The 10,905-nt window shown below is 39.8% G+C and overlaps 1 protein-coding gene across 5 annotated transcripts in view; it reads right to left on the reverse strand.

The window, feature by feature from the left end:
• Positions 1-10,905, reverse strand: part of cacna2d4a (calcium channel, voltage-dependent, alpha 2/delta subunit 4a) — an 82,414-nt gene that overhangs the window by 19,593 nt on the left and 51,916 nt on the right. The gene's annotated exons all lie outside the window — the stretch shown is intronic.

The following is a 10,905-nucleotide window of genomic DNA, read 5'->3' on the forward strand; positions in this document are numbered from 1 at the left end:
CAGATCTGATGTGAATAACCTAAAAAACACTGTTGAAAGCAACCCAAGTATTGTTGACAATCATGGCCTTTTGAAAGTTTTGAAAGAGATGGAAAAATGGATGGGTCTCCCCATGTCAATTCAAGCCCGTATTTCAGTGGTTAAAATGAATGTTTTACCCGGGGTCAATTTTGTGAGCTCTATGTTACCTCTCTCCCCTCCTGCTGGCTATTTGCATTAATTACAATAAGCAGTATCAAAATGTATCTGGAAAGGCAAGCGGCCGCAACTCAAGATGTCTACTCTACAGAGGAGGAAAGAGGATGGAGGCCTCTCAGTTCCCAACTTCAAACACTATTTCTGGTCCTTCATGTTGAGACCCCTCCTCACCTGGTTTAATCCAGATACATCTGTTTAGAAGGTGCCATGACAGAGTCTTGGTCACTACATGACGTTTTCTTTGCCAATGTTTCTAACAAACAGTGCCAACTACGCTTTTAACTACGTCAACTACGTATAGCTTGTAACTGGCACACTTTCCCCCCCTATATTCAATAATACAGCATTCCAGATTGATGGGAGGCCGATAATAGCCCCACAATGGGAACAAAGGGGAGTTTGTTGTCTAAAAGACATTTTTAGCAAGGTTGGCTTGTTACCATTCGATCTACCACGTTCTTCCTTTTTTTTAACCTGCCGTTAAGGTCGACACTCAAGGCACACAGTGTCCCTTGGCAGAATACTTTGCAAATTCATCCTATTTGGAAGTTATTTACTGTGCAGCCTAAAAACTGTGGTATGGTATCCAGGCTTTTTCAGTTCTTGGTGGTATCTGGCCGCTCTGCCCTTCCTATTGAGAGGATCTGGGCACCTGATTGCCCAGGCCTGGGTATCGATCTCGACCGCCATTATGTATGGTCTAACATTCCAAAAGTATATCCCAATCCAGACCATCGCAGATTCACTACAATTTCATTCACAGGATATATCTATATATATATATATATATATATATATATATATATGGAGCATCACCTCAACCCGCGCATGTGATTGGTCCCTTGTCTTGTGTCTGTCTGTCTGTGTGTGTGTCTGTTTTTGTATGTGTTTGTTTGTGTGTGTATGCGTCTGCATGTGTTGTTTTGTAACCCTCCCTCCCAGCTTTCCTCTCTGTGTTTTTGGCTCTGGGACGTTTTCCATGTCTCAGCGTGTTGTTTGTAATTGTTTGTTTTGTTAATTTTTGAATATAAAATACATTAAAAAATTTGATCACAAAAATGAAGTGGGAGGTGTGGAGTAGTGTACTATCACACCTTGGAGTACACTTCTACATTACTGCAGTAAAGTGAAAACCACTGGAGGTCGGCAAAACAAGATTTTCATGGGGTATTAAATGATTTTCATTCCTGATAGTAACAGGCACTTCAGTTTTACCTCAAATTTAAATGTCATTCTACTCTGACCATTGATTATTTTCTGACTACTAGTGTTTCTTGCCCCAATGACTGAATTGTGATCTTCAATGCAAACCTAACCCTTATTTGAAGTTACATGATGTGTGATTTTATAATAAGGGACGTATTTTACAGTGAGTGTCCTCGAAACACAATGTCTTTGCATTGCATTCTGGACCATGGAATCTTCTGAGGCTCTTTATGTTTAACTTGTCTTTATATATATATATATATTCAACATAATATGTATCGTTAGTAGGTACAAGTTTTTGTTCTCATACTGAAGAACTACCCACTGTTCACCTTGTCTTGTTATGTTGCCAATGGACTCTGGATAAGTGAATCCTTTATCTGCCTAATATCTCCCATCACACATATTTTTTCAAAACCCTGACACAAATTAATCTTACTCCACAAACACTTAACCGAGTAACCTTTCAACTCAAACACCAAAATTATTGTTCGGGTTTCCCAGAAAAAGCAGTGACTTTAAAAAAAAACAGCCTATAGCCTAATCAATAAACTAATGTTGCCAGGCAACAAACACTGTTTCAGCCGGTAAAAGGATTTAAGGAGTCAAATCATTGAAGTATGAACATACGCACGCACGCACGCACGCACGCAAGCACGCACGCAAGCACGCACACATGCACACACACACTTCCACAGCACAGGCAATTTATGCACTAGCACATAGATAAAAGATAAAAATGCACACATAGAGATCCATTAAAACTTACATACTAACATGTATGGTCATATACACAAAGAAACACTCTCAGGAAAGTACACACACAGACACATACAAACACACAGATCTAGGTAGATGTACATTCATCCACACACAAGTTAGGACATCCTGCTGACTTTAACTCATTTAACTATTATAACTGGTAAAAAATTAAGCCTGAACTCTGACTTTAAACTGAAGTCTAGTTGTTTTTGTGACAAATTTGAGGGAAAGGCACAAGAACACAGACACACACCTCTGTGCTGAATCTCGCTAACCTCAGAGGAGTCGCCAGAGGCTGCACTGACATCACGTTACCAAAGCAACAGGCAGATGCCTGGGATTGGACGAAAAGGATGATGACTCAACCTCTCTCCCTCGTTCTCCCCCTCTCTCACGATAATCTCTCTCTCTCTCTCTTGCTCTCTCTAGAAGTGTCTCTCACTTTCTCATGCGCAACTTTTTAAACATCAAGGATGCAGAGACAGAGGGGCATGTACGGGCAGAGCCACATGATATTTCTTCCATTAAAAGAATGGAAATGGTGCCACGTGTTGGCTCGGACATACTAGCTTTGGATTATACACACAGGACATGCACTCACACAAACACACACAAACTGAATGAGGCTGCAAATTTATGCTTAATAATCTGGCAAGCAGGTAACAAGTTCAATGTGGTGTAGAAAGTACCAAACACTAACTATAAACATATAATAGTGAATTAAGGTCATACAGCTGTGTTAATGCTGTTGTTGTTGTTTTATTATTGTGAAAGCCTCTGACACAGCTAAAAGGTGGACAGAGGATTCTGTCACCCCTGTTTAGCTGTGTCGAAAGTGACAGAACAGAAGTGACAGTATTAAATTGGTAGCCTGTTTCTTTAAAATGGAAATAAATGCTATTGGGTATATGTGTGTGTGGACCGTCTAAGTCAGCAGAGCCTACCTTAAGATAACCTAGTTTCAAAGCCTCCTTAAGCAGGCCTGTTGGAGGCACGCTCACTAAATCATTCATAGTGGAGAGACAGGGAGAAACGTGTTCCTGTGTGTGTGTGAAAGAGTGACTGCAAACTGCGCTGCTCTTTCCTTTGTTCCTAATGTTTACCTGGTAGCTTGTGGTCAAAACAGGGCTGTTTCATCACAGATCAAAAGTGAATTAAAGTGGTGACATTTTGAGAAGCTAATTTGATTTTATGATGTAAAAGGAGATCAACATGGTACTCTTCCATTACCTCACTAAGCAGATTATTTATAATTATTATTTATATAATTATTTATATAAGCCGTCATTATTGTATTGAATTTTAAAGGAATAATTCAACATTTTGGTTTCTTCTTTCTTCCCAATACTTCTGTGCAGCATGTCCAGCTAAAAAGCAGGTTGTCAAATACATGTTTTGGTTTGACTTTTTTTTACAGGCACGAAGGCCCCAAATGTAAACTTGTGTGAACTTGTTATGTGTGTTGAGTGCACAGTCACTTTGCACAGCCGTTGTTCTGCAATAAATAGCTCCAACATGTACAGCACTGTAAGTCCCAGTAAAACCAATTTCTGTTAATGTACAGGTTAAACAAACAAGATGCATAGTTTTAAATCTTGTTACACCTGGATTCATTCACTGTCAACACAACACTGACATAATATCAATTCATAAAGTTGATACTTAAAAAAAATGTTAAACTATTCCTTAAAGGCAAAGTCAAGAAAAAACGTGGATCTCTCTTCACCCTTTTTTCCTGGACTTCCCTTTATCCTTCCCTAGTTTTCTGTTTCTGTGTCTCTAAAAAGACAGATGGTCCTTGCTCACTCCTCTCCCCCACTTATCTCCCAACTATCCTTCTCTCTTTTTCACTTGATTCTTCTTTTGCACTCTTGTTGCTTGTCTCGCTCCCTTTCTTATACATTTTAAACTTTCTTTCTTTCACCTCATCTCATCCCTCTTGTCCCCCCCCCCTCCTCCCTCACACTCGTCTTCTGTCTGCCCCATGCCACTCTGCCTCTTCTTCTTCCTCTCCTCTAGGAAATCCCTCTCTACCATCTGTCTGGCTGTGATGAATTCAGAGCCTTTCAGAACAAATCAACTTGGCCAAATTAATGAGACTCTCAGAGGGGATCAACTTTGTGTGAGTGTGTGTTTGTGTGCGAGAGTGAGTGTACGCCTACGATACTTCATAATCCGTTGACTGTAAGACTTAATTTATCCTGCAGTGACAGATAGCGTGTTACAGGGAAAAATGAAAGACAAGGCTGGCTGCATTTATTGAATTTCCTAAACTATTACAGGTTAGGATTCTAGAGGGCGCACTTTTGGTCGTGCTGTTTTTCTTAAATGAGGGTGAGACACTACATTGAGTTTCAGGTTACTAGCCCCGGCTTTAGCATTCTGATTTCTAGAAGCATCAGTACTGCTCAAGGAAGCGCAACATATATCTTGCTATAAGTGTATTTATCATTGTACATATAACATTATATCAGTTGTATACACACAGTGTGATTATAGATTACAGCAATAACAATAATATTTATTAAGTTGTTGATTATATTCAGTAGGTATTGCATATGAATACAGTTACAATGTGCTCTTGAGGCCCAAAAGTAAGGCAGTAAATAATGTATAAAGGAGATATTATGTATAATTAATCACCATGAGTGGCTGCTGATAACAGTGTATCACTGTTGTGGCAGTTTAAATATCCTCTGTGTCTATAGCTATAGTTTATAAATATAGAGTTCAGCCCGAGGTCACTACTGACAATGCAACTTTTCCTACAAAGCATCAACGCATCTTTTCCAGGAAGATCAAGATTCTATTTCATTGGATCTTTAAATCAATCAATTGTGGCAATAAAATACATTTCATGCCACACTGTGTTTTACAAAACAGTTTAAAAGTTAAGTACAAGGAGAGTACAAGAATACCAGACATACTGTATGAACTAACAAAAAGTAATGGGAATACAATAGGCTATTTGATATAAGCATTAAAGGAAAAATGTGCTACAAAGCATGAATTAAAACATGATTGATTTCATATGGAACAACCCTCATTGACCGTATTGACCAAAGGGCCATAAAACTGTCTGGTCAACATGAGGAAAATTCATGGACAATAGAAACCACTGATACATGGGAACAAAGACACAAATGACTCCTGGTATGACACCATGGACAAATACAATCTGTGTGTGTGTGTGTGTGTGTGTGTGTGTGTGTGTGTGTGTGTGTGTGTGTGTGTGTGTGTGTTTTCCTGCACTTGCTCAGTGCAGGAACTAGGGTAGCGCTAAACGTGTCTGGCCAGACCTGGTGTTAGTACGAAGACTAGAGCCAATTCATCTTCACTGACAGTCACCCAATAGCACAGTAAATTACAGAGTGAGGGAGGGGTTGGGGGTGTTGAAAGATAGAGAGGAAAAAGAGAGATAGAGACAAAGGAGAAGACAGAACTGGTAGAAAAGAAAGAGAGAGGGGACGAGGGCTGTTGCAGAAAGGGGAGAGACAATACACATCCATACAGCTCGCATTGCAACGTATTACGAATTCAACAGACTGGGTTTAAATTCATATATCATCAATATTAGAGGCGACGAACAGGAAAGAGTGCAGGGATTTAATCATGTCTCCTGGATAATAAATAAACCTATATTCCTGTAGCTGGGGAATGAATATATTTGAAAAAGAAATGCTGGGTGAGGCTATTATAGCCAGGCAGAAAAGTTAAAAAAAAAAAAAAAAAAAAAAAAAAAAAAAAAAAAAAAAAAAAAAAACTTTCTTGCTCCAAACCACTGCCAGTAATCATTTTTCATATCACGTATTTCCTGCATCATTGATGAAACAGAACTGGCCATAAAAATCGCCTTGGCAGGAGGTGCTGGCATTAACAATGGATCCTCATGCCAGTTGGCCTTTTTGCCAGACACATAAACAGCCCAAAAAAGTGGACACATCCCTTGGAGGAGCAAATAAATCAAGCTTACCTTGCATTCTTATCTGGTGTTAAAAACCTCTTTCTTCTCAATCAGTGAATTAAGTCTTGAAGGAGATGCTTCAGGAGCTTGGAGCTTGGTCTTTACACAGCTGTTGATAAAATTCAACTAACTTTTATAAACTGCCAGTTTCTCAGCCAATGAGTGTACCATTTCTAACATCTTGCGCTGTATACATGACAAGTTTTTGTTAGCAATATCACTGTAATTCCAGATTTATCTTTTTTCTAAAGGCTAAGGCTCTCTACTCATGATCAGAGGAATTAGCTTTGCTCACCGCAAGGGGTGCAGGGTGCAGTGCAAAGGCAATGATGGTTAGGGATGGTTAGTAATTCACATTTGCATTACAAAATTCAGTGGCCAATAAAAGTAACTCGATAATGATGATAAAGGGCTTGGGTGCAGGAGACCTTTTTTTGGATGGATGTCTTTTTCATCCTTTATGGATTGCTATCAGGTTACATCACAGACAGCCTTCATTTAATCTGTTGCACACTGAAAAGGTCATCAAAAATCAAATTCAAAGTTGAAACATTGAATTTTGAGTGCAGCAAAGGGACATGAAGTTCAAGTGCTGTAATGGGGTTTTCTATCTCCACTCTCTCCATTGGTAAGAAATGGCTCAATCAAATCAATTATTTTGCTGATCATGCCCAGAAAGCCTGAGGACCAGAAACAGAAATACATGTTCATTTTTTATTTACCTTTATATAACCACAAAATCTTTTGAGATGCATTACCTCTTTTACAAGACGCACCTAGCCAAAATGGCAGCGTGAGATAAGTATCACATATCAACATCTATGAATGTATCCCAACCACATAGCACAACACAGCTTAAATTGAAAAAAGACAAATTAATCAATTTAGGCTACTATTGTAGGCCTATAGCATACAACGTTTCCACTATTTCAAAGTGTCCTTGAACCTGGTACTAAAGGTAAAAAAAAAAAGAAATTGCATCACTGTGGCTCATCCTTTCCACTGACCCTTGCACCCAGAGAGGAAGGGGGAGAACTAATTAGAGGACTAATTGCACCTTTGGGATTAAAACACACACACACACTCACACACACACACACACACACACACACACACACACACACACACACACACACACACTCACCGTTTGCTGTTATAAAAGCATGTTTGTTCAACTAGAAAGCATCCTTCAACAATAATAGACAACAAAATCAAATTTGTATGTGGAACAGCTTAATGAACCTTTACTGACACTCCAGCCAATCATCTTTCATAACGACCATTGAAGAGTGTGTCCTATATAGCCAGCAGTGGCAGCAGCTACTGGCAGCTTAAACTAGAATTTGTGTTTGTCAGGAAGTACATTCAAAATAAATGCAGCCAGCGCAAGCGCCCACGTTTGGCCAGTAAGCCATGTTCTTGTAACTCATGTTCAGGTTGTATTTGTGTGTTTGTTGGCCAGCTGACCAGTCTAATGTTTTTGGCCTGTGCCGAGCCATGGAGCGGGTGAGAGACAGTGATGTATTCAAACTCAGGAAGGTGTATATGGACTGCCATATTATTCAATATTAAATAAATGAATAAATACATAAATAAACAAGTAAATATATAGATACGCCTTTGAAATAGATCATTAAATAAATAAATGAGGCAATAAATAATTAAATAATTGTAAATATTCATGTAAAATGAATCAGTTAGTTAATAAATATATTAAAAGCTTTACATTTTAGGTTTTTTACATTTTTTACCAAGTCCACATTTATTTACTTCAAGAAGTTACTCAAGAGGTTATTGAGAGGTCGGAACAATGGAGCGTCGCCCCCTGATTTGCATATAAGAACTGGAAATAAATAGAGAGGGAGATAAATAAATGTGGCATTAGGAAATAAAGTACAGGTAGATGCTGCTCAATAGTAAAAAGAAGGGGAGGACGACATGGCCATACATTTCCTTCTCTTATGCCTGTTCAATGCTTATTTTTTTTCCCTGATTAATTGCAATATAACCAGTTACAAAATCCTGGACTTAGGGCTGATTGTTTGGTTAAACATCCGGATGACACTGCTTTTTTGTCCTTAACTCAATTTATCATAAGGGATTAAAATAGTTAATTTATTGAGAATTTAATGTATGAGTACATTTGGATCAGTAAAAGACTCATAATGTCAGAATAATCACCTTACTAAGTTAATGTAGCAAACTTGTTGGCAAACAATTATTTATTTACACATTTAGCAGAAATGGAGCAGCATTTGCATTCATTTGGAGTTGTGTTTCTGGCCATTTGATAAGTGTTAGTCAAAAATTCACTGATATTATTGGTCGGGTTTGGTCTCCTCCAACTACATAGTGAAGTATATGGCTCTATATATATATATATATATATATATATATACATGGTGGAGCTAAATGTCTTCTGGTTCGAAACAGGTAGTGTACAATGGGTATATAGGACTTTTTGCCTAAAACAGCTGCCTACTGGGAACTTAAGTTGCAGAGATATTATAGAGTCCTATAATATTGGGGATCTGACAATTAAATATGTATCTGGCACAAGGAAATAACAGGTGTCTCTTGCTAAATTTAGAACACCTGATTTTTCACGAGGCCCTGGCTCAAAACTATAAGTTGATCATGTTCAATTATAGATAGCTTATAGGAATGAATGTTTAACTGGAAGGAAGGCGACTCCTAAAATCAACATGACTTGGACGGCTAGAGAGAAGACCATCCCTCAAAAACACTCAGTCCACGCAACATTGGTCATTTTAACCTGTGAAAGTGCCAGTAAAAAATGAGAAGCTGCAATCTAAATGTTTTGAACATTGCTCTTTGCTAAAAAAAAAAGAGAGGAAAGATACCAGATTTGACAATACATTTGTTAGCTTTGGAGATTATGATCCATGTATTTTGCCAACCAGGGTGTCAGACCTCAAAGTCACTCGCACCGGTTTGCCCAGTTTTCCACATTCACATGCTCTCAAGTGCATTAAAATGATGCACTTTCCAGCTTAATAATTCACATGCTCATTAACAACACAATGTGTATGTGTGTGTGTGAACTATGATTCAGTCCTTGTAAGGAAGCAGCCAAGTAATTATATGTTGTGTGCAAACAAACACACAGCCCCCCCCCCACACCCCTTTACTCCCCCACCCTCCCTCTTCCTGTCTGTCTCTGTATCACTGGTGTCTTCCAAAGCTTTCTTACAATTACTTCCACAAAAGAACACACACACACACACACACACACACACACACACACACACACACACACACACACACACACACACACACACACACACACACACACACACACACACACACACACACACACACACACCAAACCACACCACACACTTACGTTAACACTGGCTTACAACTTCTTGAGGATGTACCCTAACCTTAACCATAACCCCAACCCCTTGTGAGGACCAGCTTTTTGTCCCTAAATGAATGAGGACAGATCGTTGTCCCCACAATGTGAAAAATACAAGTACAAGCTCTCTAAAACATGTGTGCACTTACCGCCATATGCACACACATTCTCTCTCTGCACGCACACACGCACACACGCAAACACGCACACACGCACACAAAGCCAGCCATTAGAAGAGCTGCCACAGGGAGGAGAATGACAATGAAAGCCAAGCGAGGGAGATGTGAGGAGAAAAAAATTGAGGGAAGAGAAAAGCCCATGTGGCAGAGGGAGATTCTCATCTTCACTGAAATCAGCTGATCTCTCCCTTCCTCCCTCCCTCTAGTGCTACAGCTTTCTTTCTTTCTTTCTTGCACCTCTCTTTCTCTGTCTCTCCCCCTTCTATCTCCCTCCGTCCTTCCCACCTTTATCCTTTTCAACTAACCTCTTGTCTATCTATCTTGCCATCTCCCTCTTTTTTTTTTACTTTCTCCCTTTCTTTTTGCCCTCCCCTCCCCAACTCCTACTCCCACTATATCTCTCTGCTTTCACCCTTTCGTATTATCACTCTGTATTCCACCTCCCTGATCCTCTCTCTGTCACAGTGGGAGAGCTGCAGGCAGACAGAGGCAGCATACACTAATGTTACTATATTTGACAAGACACACACACACACACACACACACACACACACACACACACACACACACACACACACACACACATTCTCCTGCCACACATGCACAACTGCACACACATAGGAAAAGGACGGGGAGGTGGGGACAAACAACACACACACACAAGAAAGACAGCCTTAAGTGTACATGCATGGATAAACACACACAACACACACACACACACACACACACACACTCCGACGCGTGGTGAGTGCAGGAATCACAAACATAGCGACACACAGAAGGGCAAGCGCGTGACGCCAGCAACCTAACGCTGTTGTCTCATTCTCGCTCTCTCTCTCTCTCACACACACACTCACGCCTCTCAGACGCACACGGCAGCGCACAAGCCAGTGAACAGGACGGCGCTGGATGTGTCATTCATATATAGGGAATAGATCCGAAGAAAAGGATTAACTATCTACATCCCTCTTCCTCAGCGGACCTTATCCTCTCTTCCGTCCTCTTGTGTCTCTAAGCCTCTATTCACCTCATTTGTTTTTCCACATGCCCTCCTTTTTCACATTTTATTGGTGGGTTGATGCTGGGGGGATTGTCTCCATACAGAAAGGAGGATTATTCCTACATTATTCCTTTGACCGGGATCTTGAATACAAGGATTTCTTTAACTGAAGGGGTAACAGGTTTTCTTTTTAGAGATTTTTGATCTTTTTTTT

The sequence above is a fragment of the Etheostoma spectabile genome, chromosome 23 (genome assembly GCF_008692095.1).
Source record: "Etheostoma spectabile isolate EspeVRDwgs_2016 chromosome 23, UIUC_Espe_1.0, whole genome shotgun sequence".
NCBI lineage: Eukaryota > Metazoa > Chordata > Actinopteri > Perciformes > Percidae > Etheostoma > Etheostoma spectabile.